Genomic DNA, 14,315 nt, shown 5'->3' with positions numbered 1-14,315 from the left:
TTCGTGCCCTGGTCTGGGAAGATCCCACATGCTGCGGAGTGGCTGGGTCCGTGAGCCATGGCCGCTGAGCCTGCGCGTCCGGAGCCTGTGCTCCGCAACGGGAGAGGCCACAACGGTGAGAGGCCCGCGTACCGCAAAAAAAAAAAAAAAAAAAAAAAAAAAGAATTATTTGTGGGGACTTGCCTGGTGGTGCAGTGGTTAAGAATCCGCCTGCCAATACGGGGAACTGGGTTCAATCCCTGGTCCGGGAAGATCCCACACGCTGCGGAGCAACTAAGCCTGTGCGCCACGACTACTGAGCCTGCGCTCTACAGCCTGAGAGCCACAACTACTGAGCCTGCATGCCACAACTACTGAAGCTCACACGCCTAGAGCCCGTGCTCAGCAACAAGAGAAGCCACGGCAATAAGACCGCACACCGCAACGAAGAGTAGCCCCTGCTCGCTGTGACTAGAGAAAGCCCACACACAGCAACAAAGACTCAACGCAGCCAAACTTAAATAAATAAATAAAATGGTTGACTTAAAAAAAAGAATAAAGTTTAAACTCAAGTTAAAAAAAAAAAAAGAATTATTTGTGTAACACACATGTCTGAGAATGTCCCGTAGACATATGTGACGTCCGGTCACCCTCTCAACCTCCCAGTCCACTTGTAAAGGAGGTTCTTTCATTGCTCCCAGATCTTTTAGACGGGGTCAGTCAGTGCAAGACCAGGACTTGGATGAGATCCCACAAGGAGCGAGAGACAGATTAGGGATTCCACACCTGCCCTAGGAGCTGATCTTTGTCCCACTGCCCCTTGGCAGCTCTGGGAGGTGCCCAGAGCAGCTAGGATTCAGGAGGAATGAACCCCAGCTCATACTGTCTTACAGAAAATTCCTGACACCAAGAACAACTAGTGTTCATCAGGCAGGTTCTCCCCTAGAGGATGCAAATTACCCATTACTGCTGGCTGCTTTTCCGCGATGGAGCTGGCTGCCTGGGGAAAAGGGAAACATTGTACTGCTTACCCTCTTGCACTTCTGAACTTTGAGCCATCTGAATATCATTACTACCTATTCCAAAATAAATGCTAATATTAAAGTTCAAAAAGCAAAGAGAGACTTACGAATTATCTTCAGGAGAATCCCGGAGTGGATTAGCCCCTAAACAAGTTCGGTTTCAGTAGAATCTCTAGTGGGTCCCTCAGAATAGTCTTCCCTGGCTGGCAAGGGGAACCATCCTCTCTCGGGTTAATTCACCCTTTGGGCCGCATTCCAGATTCCCCGGATATATGAGTTTCTGTTAATCTCAGACAGACAGACCTGGAGCGACACGGGGCCTAGAAGGTTTTCCTCGGGGCCCCAAATGATCCAGACTCAAGAACAAGCTTCACAGGACAGCTCCCGAAGAATGCAGACGAGCTGTAACTGGCCTGACCACTCTCTCGGTTCATTGGAGGGGAAAAAGGAACACCGCAGCCAATAGCTCACATTTGGGATTAACTATAGAATCCAAGGTGACACCAGACCCACAGCCCTTCTGAGGGAAGATCACATCCTTCCTTTTGGTTGGGTGAGAAACTCAGAATAAAGGATTTTTCTAAACTAAAACACAGGAGATGGTGTTATGAGCTGAGGAGTGTCCCAGGCAAAGAATCCAGAGACCTAAGGGAAGGTCTGGGCTCTGTTACCAACCCATGGCACAGGGTAAGGCTTCATATTCCTGAACCTCTGAGTCTGTGGTAGGGGAGTTGGGCTGATGTCCCTCAGTCCCCTCCTGGGTTCTCACACCTCATTCTTGGCTTGTCCTCTGACTGTCTCCTCCCTCCCTGGATTCACCGTCTCGGACCCCAAGAGCTGGAGTCCTAGCTACCTGGCTGTGTTCCGGGGCACGGCTCCCCAACGCGGGGAACGGGGCCTTCATTCCTTTTGTACGTCTTCCCACAGAACACACAGTCCCAAATTCTGCACATGCTCCGGCCCCCTCCCCCCACCCTCCTCCAACATCTCCGGGGCTGCCTCAACCAATGAGGCAATCACTTCTGCCTCTGGCCTCACAGGACAAGTGTCTTGCCATCTCTGTCCTGCTGAGCTGCGAGGGTGTCTGAAGACTGTCGGTACTGCGGATGACCCCAGGCTAGGCCAGCCCCCCAAGGTGGGCCTGGAGACGTCAAAGTATTGCACTACTATTGAAGGCAGTTTAATACAGGCAGGAACTTACAAATTCCACAGACTGGGACCCATATCCTAGGGAAAGTCCCCAAGCCTGTCCTGCAAAGTGCTCCCCTCCCCAAATCCACATTGGGAGTGTTCAGACTGTCTCCGCCCCTCTGGCCTCAACTGATTGGAGCAAAGTAGACAACTGACTTGAGCTGGACCAATCAGTTCCTTGCCTGGAAAATTGAAATTGTGCTAAGAGATTCAGTCCAGCTGTGGCTGGACCAGTCAAGAAATCCTGAGGCTGTGGACAGCCATTTTCTACCTAGGATGCAGAGAAAGTCAGTTTACAGGGAAAGCGAGAAATGAATGAAGCAGAAATATAAAGAGGGCTCAAAATGGGAGTTGGAGACAGTCCCGTGGGCAATCCTGTCTCTGGTCAGTTCATGCTCAAGAGCTGGCAAAGAGCAGGTTTTTGTGTTTTCAGTATCCAGCGCCCATCGCTTTCCAAATTACGCCCCTGTTTCCTTTGGAGGAGTGGTCTCTCTCCACTGTGTCACTTTGCAGGGACAGGTCATTCCAGGCACTGCCTCACTGTGTTGGTTGAGGAGCCAGATCCTTCTTCCCACCCCAGGGACCGCCATGTACGGTCGTATGTCCTGAGCTGAACAAACACAGTGGCAAGTGGCTGACAGGGACCGTTCACCCTAGTGGACTGGATGGTGGCTGCCTGTCCAGGCTATCCCTGCTGGGCCTCCTGCTTTTGTCTTTCCAGGCAGCCTTGGGCTTTGCCCCCAACTGCAGTCAGCCATAAGCTCTGTGTGCCCCCATCACTCTTCCTTTAAATTTCCTTTCATTTTTGCAAAACCAGAGGTGCATTCTCTTGTTTACAAGTAAGAAGTCCTGATTGATATTTGCAGTTAAAACATGTGCTTGGGTTCCGTGAGACATCGGGTATACACCCCACTTCAGTGAGCTGGCATGGATTTCCATTTCCTATGACCAAGAGTCCTTATAGGTTAGGGTAGCTCCTGGACAAGTTGTTTTACCTCTCTGAGCCTCTGTTTCCTCATCCTGAAAATGATGTTACTGATTCCTACTGTGCAGAGAAATTGGAAGAATAAAATAGCAACAATAATAAAGTACTAAAAGAATAACTTTTAGATAAGTGCTTAGGATGTTCCATTAACTGTCCAAAGAGACTACATATAGAACTCATTCACAACAACCCTAGGAAGTAAATGCTTTTAGCCTCATTTTAAAGGTTAGGAAACTGAGAATCAGAGAGGCTAAGTGATTTCCCTGAAGCCACACAGCTAACAAAAGCCAGCGTGCCTCATACATGTTTTGTTGTCTGGTAACTGGTAGCTATTGTGTGTGTTAGTCAAAGGATTTAACAAGTCTGAAAAGTCAGTTTATGATTTAGGTAGCATCCCACGTATGAGGGTGGGGCTGTGCAGGCCTCCATCAGAACAATAACTAACTGACTGTGGCCAAGGCTGTTGCAAAATGTGAAATAACTCAGTCTGTCCCCCTCTCCTTTACACAATCCTTCCAGTGACCTCACCACTCCCATGGCTTCAACTGTCCCCTCTATGTCCCCTGGCTCAGGCCTCTCCTGAGCGCCCAGCACAGCCACCAGCTGCCTGTTGGGCATTTCCGCTTCGATGGCCCAAAGGCCGCCCAAATTCATCACAGCTCATGGCTGACGAGAAACATTGCATCTTTACCCCGAGCCTGCTCTGCTTCCAGAGCTTCCTGCTTCACTGAATGTTGTCGCCAACCGTAAGCTTCCTAAACCATCTGCCCAGGGCTCGCCTCGCTTTCTCTCTCACCCCAAATCCATTCAATCCACCTCTAGACTCAATGCATTCTGCCTGGATAATCCTCAGCTCTCCACTCCCTAAAGCAGACGGCCATCACTCCTGACCCATCACACAACTGCTGCTCGCCAACCTCCTGCCCGCCTCTGATCCCATCTTACATTGCAGCCGAAGTGATGCTTTTAAAACACAAATCAAGCCTTTTGTTGCTCTGCCTAATTTTTAGTGGCTTCCCCTTGACCCCAAGATAAAGTCCAAACCTCTTCTTATGGTTTATGGGACTTCCTGATCGAGCCCTTGCCTACCCCTCCAGCTGTAAACCTTGAGATTTTTCACTCCAACACTTCCTGCTTCAGACATGCTAAACTTTCCCCTGGGTTTTTCACCATTCATTCACTTACTTATTAATTCAACAAAGATTTACTGGGCCCTTGCCATGAGCCAGGCACTGGGAGTTCAATAAGATAAACATGATATTTGCTCTTATGAGGCTTGCATTTGTCTGGTTGATTCATTTTCATTTTTGAGATCTCAGCTTAAATATTAGTTCCTCAAGGAAATGTTCCCTCTCCCCTAAACCAGGGTAAGTCCCTTGCTGTGTGTTCGTAGGATACCTTGTTCTCTGTATAACATACACCACACCTTATTATTGTTTAACTCCTCTCTTACCTGCCAGACTGTCAACCCCATGGGGATGGGCACTGGCTGTCTTGCTCACCTTTGTATCCCCAAGCCTGGTACATAATAGACACTCAAAAATAGTTGATGAATGAATGAATGCATGAATGAATAGCACTATTATATTCAGCAAATACTCATACTTCTGGTTTTCCTACAAGGCTGTAAGCTTAAAAAAAAAAAAAGCAGGAAAGACCATGTCATGTTTGTGTTTTTCTCCCAATAGCTTCTACATTAGTGCTCAATGAGTCTTGGTTGAATGGATAGACAAGTGTGTCTTCATGTAGGAAAATAACAGTTAATAAGTATGGTCAAAGTAGGAAGGCAACATCTTTAGGAAACTGAAGAGTGTAGGGACCTCTGGAATTCACAATCACATGATCTGATTGTTCTACGAAGGGGCATGGAGCCCCTTGCTTCTTAGTCCTTGCTGTACAGTGGATTGATGTGGGAAGGTTGACAAAAAATACTGATGCTTAGGCCCTTCCTGCAGAGACTCCAATTCAATCTGTCTGGGCTGAAGCTGGGCAATGGAAAAAATTTTTTTACGTTTTCCTGGTGATTCTAATGTGCAGCCAGGGGTGGACAGGTGTGGAGCCCCCTGGAATTTGAAAGGCTTTGGCCAGATCTAGGTCAGCAGATGAGTAGATATCTGTCGGGGATTCCTGGGTATTGGATGTGGATCAAGACTTATGACATAATCAGAGGTGAAACCAAGGGAATGAAGACAGAGAAAGAATTCAGGACCAATTAGTCATTGCTTCTAGATACACACGTATTGAATGAATGAATGAATGAGGGAATAAATGAAATGAGTGGGCAAGAGCAGGTCCTCTGTACCGCTGTGGACTCACTGGGAATAGCTTTCTTTATGGGCATCAAGCTAGTAACTACTCACAGGCAATCAGGAAAAAAAATCCTGAAAAGATTAAACAATATTAATCCGGTAGAATCTTCTGATACCATAGACTCCCAGGAGCTACAGGGTCATCCACCCAATCCCCATTCAACAAACATTTACTGAGCATCTACTATGTGCCAAGCACATTCTAGATGCTAGGAAGGATACATCTTGTTTGGGGCTGAATTGTTTCCTCCCAAAATTCACATACTGAGGTCCTAACCCCCAGCAGCTTACAAAGTGACTGTATTTGGAGATAGGATTTTTTAAGAGGTAATTGAGTAAAAATGAGGTCATTAGGGTTGATCTTAATCCAATATAACTGAAGTGCTTATATGAAGAGGAAATTTGGACACAGACAGACACAGAGGGGAGACCATGTAAAGACAGACACAGGTAGAAAATGGCCATCTATAAGCCAAGGAGAGAGGCCTCAGAAGAAACCAACCTGCTGACATCTTGATCTCAGACCTTCAGCCCCTAGAATTGTGAGAAAATAAAGGTCCATTATTTAAGCCACCCAATCTGTGGTGCTGTTTGGCAGCCCTAGAAAACTTAATAGCTGCAAATGAGGCCAAGTCCCTGTTTTCTAGTGCATATATCCACCAAGCCTTTATTTTCTAAGGGCTATGTGCGTACTTTCAATGTAACTTTCTACTGCTATTTTTCAAAGCTTTGTGGTCATAGGTTGCATTTAATAAAATCCACATTCATTGAAAGAGCTCCTTGATTCTAAGTGGCATTTTGTCATTGTATATATTTTGCACTAGATAAAGTCTCAGCTGGGTACTAGCATGTCTTTAACACCTGTCTAACACTTGCTAATCTCTCTTATATAAAAAAGGCCTCAGGTTCAGAACCATCGCCAAGGAGAAATATCTGGCTAGAATTGAATAACATCACTGTTTTATTTTTTCTGTTATATGTATTTGAAGAGTTACTTGTATTTAATAGCAAGTTACAATAACTTTCCATTTGTAGTAGTTATAGGGTGTTTTCATTTCAAATAAATTTTTTAAGGCAAAAGCTAAGTGATTAGACTTTAAGAATGAATATTCAACAAATAATAGTAATGTAGTTTGTATATAAGGTAAAAGTCATGATGATGGTATGTAATGACAAAAGATCGGAAAACACTGAATGAGGTGATTTCATAGAAATGGCTAGTTTTATTATTATCATTCATTCATTCTCTCTCTTTTCCATTCCACCAACACTGATTGAGCATATATTAGCTTCCAGGCATTGTGCTAAGTATTTTCTCATAAAATATCTTATTTAATTGCAGAAATATCCTAGAAGACAGGAACCACATCTGTCCTATTCATTACTGTATCTCCAGCACCTTGTACAGTGAAAAAGCACTGAAAACTTTTCCTTTGAGTGATGCATGTGTATTTTTGAGTCAAGATTCAACATATTAAAGGATGAATATTCAAACCCAAAGTGCCTGCCACTAAGAATTAGTTGGAATGAAGGACCAGTTATTGATTTTCTCTACTTCCCTGGTCTATATTCTCTTTTTAAAAAATATTGTTATGGGGAGGGCATTTGTTATTCAGTGAGACCATGGTGTTTTCTTGAGACATTAGGTGAGCTGTCCTATAACCTGAAATGGGCCCCTCGTCCCAACTATCTATCATTTATCATCCTTTTGTCCGTCCATCCATCCATCCATCCATCCATCCAAAGAAGAACCTCTGAAAAAAAACAAGAAATCTATATCCTTCTCTGAAGAGAACTTGATTAGCATTTGCAAAGCAATTCATAGAATTCCATCAAGTGCTGGGCCCTGTGAAGGAGTAAAACTGGCTACCCCTTCCCCCTTTTGCCACTTCCAGGGGGCAGTCCAGTTACCCCCTATAACCCTCAAGGCACTCTGGGGCCTCAGCCCCAGTAATTAAAAGTTTGGAATTTGTGACAGGATTTGGCGTTGGATTCCCAACGTCTGCTAATGACTAGCTGCAGCCTCCCTGTGCAAAACAGGAAATATAATAATATAAAAGAAGATTAAATAAACATGCTTCAGCTATTAGAAGAGTAGCTGGCACATAACCAGTATTCAACAAAGTTCAGCCATTACAATTGTTATTATGGGGAGTGACTGGCCTGCATTCAAGGACAAAAACTCCTGCTCCTCAAGGTCAAGTTCACTTTGTCTGGGATTTAGAATTTAGGCACATTCTAAATTGGGGAAGAGGTTTCAAAACAAGATTATGGCATTCTGGGGAAGAGATAACAGCAGACCTGCCTGTGGCCACTTTCTATTTGGGAGATAATGAAGGCAAGTCACACCTTCAAGGCCAGGGTGAGAAATTCACTATCAATGGAAGAGACTGTAGGTATTGATTAAACACTGTTGATCGGTTTCTGCTCTGTCCTACTAGGTCAATTGCTCAGCTGTGGATGTCACCCCAAGTTTTAGCATAGCATGTGTGGCCCCATCTAATTCAACCTGACCTCCCTTTCCAGCTTGCCTCCCACTGCTCCCTTTCTGGAAATTTCCACACCAGAGAGACTGGTTTACTTACTTACCCCTAAATGTTGCACAGGGTCTGTTCCCATTCTTTTGCTTGTGCTGTTCCCTGAGCCTTGATCACCCTCCCTCACACACACTCCTCTCTACTTAGATAAATTATAACCCCCCTTGGGCTCCAAATCCCATCATACCTCTTCTTTAAAGCTTAATGTGATCTCCTTAGTGTACAGGGATCCCTCCTTCCTCAGAATTCCTGGCTTGTTTGGAGTCTATATAATTAATTTGGAGACTCAAAAGAAAGGACATTATGATGCCTCTTCTATTATTGCCTGTGATAGTTAATTTTATGTGTCAGCTTAACTGGACTAAGGGATGCTCAGATAACTGGTGAAACATTATTTCTGGGTATGTACATGAGGATGTCTCTAGGAGATAATTAGCCTTTGAACAAGTAGACTGAGTACAGAGGATCACCTTCACCAATGTGAGTGGGCATCATCCAGTCCAATGAGGGCTTGAATAGAACAAAAAGGAGGAGGTACCGAGCCCACGTGCCACAACTACTGAAGCCCTGCGCCTAGAGCCCGTGCTCCGCAGCAGGAGAAGCCACTGCAATGAGAAGCCTGCGCACCGCAACGAAGAGTAACCCCCGCTCACCGCCACTAGGGAAAGCCTGAGCTCAGCAACGAAGAACCAACGCAGCCAAAAATAAAAAATAAAAAAACCGAATTTTTAATATGTATCTATTTTTTAAAAAAAGAACAAAAAGGTGGAGGAAGGGTGAATTTGCTCTCATGTTTGAACTGAGACATCCATCTTCTGCCCTCAGACATTGGCACTTCTGTTTCTCAGGCCTTTAAACTTGGACTGAATTACCCCAACAGCTTTCCTGCTGTTTTCCAGCTTACAGATGGCAGATCCTGGGTCCTCTCCACCTTTGTAGTCACAATTCCTATTATAAATCTCCTCTCATGTTGTTAGATGATAGATGGATGGATGGATAGATAGATAGATAGGTACATAGATAGATACATAGATAGAGGATAGGTAGCTGGCTAGTTTATTGGTTCTGTTTCTCTGGAGAACCCTGGCTAATACATTGCCTCAAACTAGTTTTGTATGATTTCCTCATGTAGACTGTAAGCTCTTTGGTGACATAGAATCCTTTTCTATGAGCTCTCCCTCAGGACTTCAGAAAGTCCATTGTTTTCTTGCAATAACCAACATCAGTTTCTGTTGTTTGCAGTCATGAACTAGAGGCAGAAAAAAAATTGAATTAAGTTCAGTAAATGCCACCAAGGATGTCTGAATACTCACATCTATAGCCAAGAGATTCTCTTCCTTCCTAGGCAGGACCTACTTACTTGTATTTTCTATTCATGTCTCCCAAGCTCAACTATTGTTTCATCAAAATTGCAAATGACCAGTAGAAGAACAGTTGTTGTAGGTGCTTCCGTGATAGAAAGAAGAGCTGATTGGCCAAAATGAAGAGAGAAAAGTCATTAAAGGCAGAGCCAAAACTTCAACAATCACAACAGTTTGTGTCGATGCAAAACAAACAAACAAAATCATGCATTCAATAGGTCTGGATGATAGTCCGGTATACTAACCAACATTGATGGTGATGCTCCAGGTCATTTAGAGTAGGTTTAGTTTTCTGGTATCTTCTATACATGGAAAGCATGAAACCAAATAATTCACCTCAGTAAAATTTCTAATCCAAATGTCTAAATTTTTTTAAAGTATGAGGCTCTGTAGAATGTTCACACCCAGTGCATACATACATTCATTCAAGAAATATTTATGAGCAGCTGCCATAGACCAGGAACTGTCTAGTGCAGAAGGACAGAGGGGTGAACAAGACAGATAGGATCCTTGTTCCACTTGAGTTTACATTCTAAGTGGGGAAGAGACCTTAGACTGGGAAATACTTAAATGAACAGGATAACTTTAGATAAAAAATAAGTGCTATAATATATATGGACATAGATCAGAATGATGTATCAAAATGATGGGGTAGACAATGCCTGGGGTGGGGACAGCCATGAAAGGCCTCACCAAGGAGGGACATTGGGAGTCATTCCCATCTCCCCTTCCTGCATTCGCATCCCACTCTCTTGGCTCTCAGAGATGCCCCTCGCCAGCTGGAAGACTGGGGAGCCACTGACTGGCTTCCCTGAGGTGGGGAGAAGAAAACAAAACAAACACATTCTTTTGTTGAAGAGGCATTTGAGGAAACTCAAGAGTCCTGCTTTCGCGAAGGAAGTTTTTGCAGTGCTTGGATGAACACATTCTGCAGTTAACCTGAAGGCTGTCCAAGTATGAAGGACCCAGAATCAGCGACAGGTCACCAGTTCTCAGTAGAGCAGGCTGTTTTATCCCCCTTTGTTTAGCAACCAAGGCTCTGCCTCCGACACACCCAGGAGTTGATAACGAAACAATGACTATCACTAATTCAGCAGAAGGTTTGAAGCTGGTTTAGCCCTGATTGGCTACCCTCAGTCATCCAGAAATTACCTTGGGCAGAGACTTTTCATGGCCTGACACTTGGACACAAACCTTGACACTTTGACAAGAAGCCTCTCAACAATTCCTCCAGAGCCAGCAACCATCTCACTCTGGCTCCAAAGTACAATCTGTGACTCTATTCATGTCCTCTGCCTGCCAACCCTCCCAGGAAAAGTTACTTCTTTCCCATCTGGGCATCTGGCATCTTCTTTTAAAGGCTGGTTAAAAAGCTTCCGCCTGCTTCCAGCAAGAATGTTGGAGCAGATTCCTGTCTCGCTTCACATGCCTCAGGAATGTGTGTAATCCCATTTAAGAAGATGCTTGATTAATTCTTTAGAACCCAAGTCAAGTTGGTCATTCTTCATTCCCTAGAGCATGGTCCCGTTCATGAGATGGAAACATTCCTAATCGAATATTGTCCTACAGAGAAGTCTGCTTTGGTTGGTTCAAAGCATACAGAAATGAGTTCCTGTAAGAAAGAACAGCCATTCCCACATACAAATTCTCTTAAGCCAACTCAGATCCTTCGGCCAAAGGGCACGCATGTGCCACTAGACACCTGGCCTCTGACAGAAGCCAATATGTGTAAAGCAGAGAGAAGGGAGGAGCTGTATCATCAGGCCTCATTGCGCAATGCACCCTCCCCAGCGGCCCAGGCTTGCAGGTGGAAGCACTTATATGAAAAGTGTGTTGTGCATCACGTAACAGGTCAGTAGAAAAATCTCTCTCTTGATCTCCCCCTGCCAAGTGCCACAGCAGCACCCATCCACGGAAGCCATGAAAGAGAGCTCAGAAGCTACGAGATGAGCTGTCTCACCCTTGCAGTGCCCATGCCATCCCCGAAGCCATGCCAAAGAAAGCACATGGTTTAGAGGTAGCAACCCAAGGTGTCAGAGTCCTCATCACAACATGGAAGGAAAGCAAAGGACTTGCTTTAAGACCAACTCTGGGTTAATTTGAAAATTGGTGTGTATTTCAAGAGACAAGAATTCACTCACCAAGTTCTATCAAAGGACTATTTTTCCCCTGAGAGTACCCGGTGTGATTTGGCATATATGAATACCTGAATAGTTTCCCTCCATGACTGCTGAGCTGGAACTAAGGGGTCTATAAAGTGTGAAATGAGAAAGGGACTCAGTGTAGCTTAATGCTAATGACTGCTCAGGTGACTGGGCTGAGCTTCCACATCCTTACAGCTCCCCAAATTAGAATCTGACTAGCAATTCTTTTAAGACTGCATTATAGAGTCTGCCCCAAATGCTTTCTAAATAAGGGGAATATTATGGGCTGCCACCAATCTTTTCCTCCTGCTAATTATTTCAAGGATGCATGTTGTGCACACACGGTAACTCTTAAGCAACTAACCCATTAAGGGTACTTTTACTTTAAATTTTTTTTTTTTTTTTTTTTTTTTTTTGCGGTACGCGGGCCTCTCACTGTTGTGGCCTCTCCCATTTCGGAGCACAGGCTCCGGATGCGCAGACTCAGCGGCCATGGCTCACGGGCCCGGCCGCTCCGCGGCACGTGGGATCTTCCCGGACCAGGGCACGAACCCATGTCCCCTGCATCGGCAGGCGGACTCTCAACCACTGCGCCACCAGGGAAGCCCCTAAATTTTATTTCAAGACTTGGCTGAACTTGACAATGATCCTCCTTCCCCCTCCCCACCCCCATCCCTTTTAACTAAGTACCTGAGTTCATCTATTACAGTCTGTTAAAGGTACAAATAAATAAATTACTAAATAGTCTGACGATAAAAGCCAGGGAGGGGATTTCCGAAGGTGGCAGACGGAGTGGGTGCTGCTGCCTGAGACCGAGGCCTGAAGAGAGCTGAGACGCACCCCAGGAGCGCAGTTAGGAGCTGAAACTCATCTGGGTTTTGTGCAGAAGGCCGGAGCAAGGGCGTAGAGAAGTGGGGCGCAGTATTGAACACTAAGTAATGGCTACGCAGCTGCAGCTTGAAGCAAATGCAGATACTTCAGTGGAAGAAGAGAGCTTTGGTCCACAACCTATTTCTCAATTAGAGCAATGCGGCATACATGCCAATGATGTGAAGAAATTGGAAGAAGCTGGATTCCATACTGTGGAGGCTGTTGCCTATGCACCAAAGAAGGAGCTAATAAATACTAAGGGGATTAGTGAAGCCAAAGCTGATTAAATTCTGACTGAGGCAGCTAAATTAGTTCCAGTGGGTATCACCACTGCAACTGGGTTCCACCAAAGGTGGTCTGAGATCATACAGATTACTACCGGCTCCAAAGAGCTTGACAAACTACTTCAAGGAGGAATTGAGACTGGATCCATCACAGAGATGTTCAGAGAATTCCGAACTGGGAAGACCCAGATCTGTCATACGTTGGCTGTAACATGCCAGCTTCCCACTGACCGAGGTGGAGGTGAAGGAAAGGCCGTGTACATTGACACTGAGGGTACCTTTAGGCCAGAATGGCTGCTAGTAGTGGCTGAGAGATATGGCCTCTCTGGCAGTGATGTCCTGGATAATGTAGCATATGCTCGAGGGTTCAACACAGACCACCAGACCCAGCTCCTTTATCAAGCATCAGCCATGATGGCAGAGTCCAGGTATGCACTGCTAACTGTAGACAGTGCCACCGCCCTCTACAGGACAGACTATTCGGGTCGAGGTGAGCTTTCCGCCAGGCAGATGCACTTGGGCAGGTTTCTGTGGATGCTTCTGTGACTTGCTGATGAGTTTGGTGTAGCAGTGGTAATCACCAACCAGGTGGTAGCCCAAGTGGATGGAGCAGCCATGTGTGCTGCAGATCCTAAAAAACCTATTGGAGGAAATATCATTGCTCATGCCTCAACAACAAGACTGTACCTGAGAAAAGGAAGAGGGGAAACCAGGATCTGCAAAATCTGTGACTCTCCTTGTCTTCCTGAAGCTGAAGCTATGTTTGCCATCAATGCGGATGGAGTAGGGGATGCCAAGGACTGAATCGTTGGGTTTTTTCCTGTGATAAACCTTAAGTGCTGCAGCCTAATGGAGGGGACTGCTCCCTGAGGTTTTTCACAGGCCTCTTCCTGTTGTGACTGCCAGGAAAAGGCTTCCAGGAAAACAGCTATTATATTGGCTTTTCTTATGGTGTAAACATGAGACAGGTCAGTAGTCACAAGCTGATCTGAAATGTTTATTCCTTCTAGAGTATATTAATCTCTATGTGAATTCTTTGGTTTGGGGGTGTAGGTATGAAGTACCTTTGACATCATAGTGCCTTGGGGTTGACTCAGGACTAACTGCTATTGGCCAATCTTCTGTCTCTAAGAGAACTAAAACTGGAGAGACCTGACTTCTCTCACTGTCTGAATAATGTTGGGGAAAAATATGCCTGAGCTATGTGGCAAAGGGAGTGGGTCTCCTCACAGGTTTTTTTTTTTTTTTTCTCTGTCAGGAAAACTCTTAAATCAGAAGCAGGTAAAGTTTGTGTGTCTGAATTAGCTTATATAAGAATGTTTTTTTAGATAAGGGGTATTGAGTAGGCCTGCTGGGCTACCAGCCCTTCACCATCTACTCTTTTTTAATGCTAAGAGCAATTCAAGATAGTTCTGGAACCTTAAACATTTCAGAAGCTCTTCAAGTAAGTAGATTCAATGTGGGACTGCTAATAAAGTAGTTATTTGTAGTGAATGTGCTGCTTGTAGGAGTTATTCTGGTACAAGCTGAATGTTTCAGGATAGGGCCTTCATAATATAGTTTTGGCTCTGGGTAGGGTGATCAGTTTCTATTGCTTTAAAATTGAAAATTTAAAAGGGAAGTCCCACATTCA

The 14,315-nt window shown here is 45.0% G+C and overlaps 1 pseudogene across 1 annotated transcript; it reads left to right on the top strand.

Annotated features, from left to right (window-relative positions):
* The first annotated feature begins 12,376 nt into the window (after positions 1–12,376).
* Positions 12,377–13,486, top strand: LOC309797150 (DNA repair protein RAD51 homolog 1-like; annotated as a pseudogene). Its single transcript has one exon. The product of its transcript is annotated as a DNA repair protein RAD51 homolog 1-like (transcript).
* The last annotated feature ends 829 nt before the right edge of the window (positions 13,487–14,315 follow it).

This window comes from Mesoplodon mirus (genome assembly GCF_964341445.2).
Source record: "Mesoplodon mirus genome assembly, chromosome: 2".
Taxonomy (NCBI): Eukaryota; Metazoa; Chordata; class Mammalia; order Artiodactyla; family Ziphiidae; genus Mesoplodon; species Mesoplodon mirus.
The sequence above is the reverse complement of the archived record's forward strand: the minus strand, read 5'-3'. Positions and strand labels throughout refer to the sequence as shown.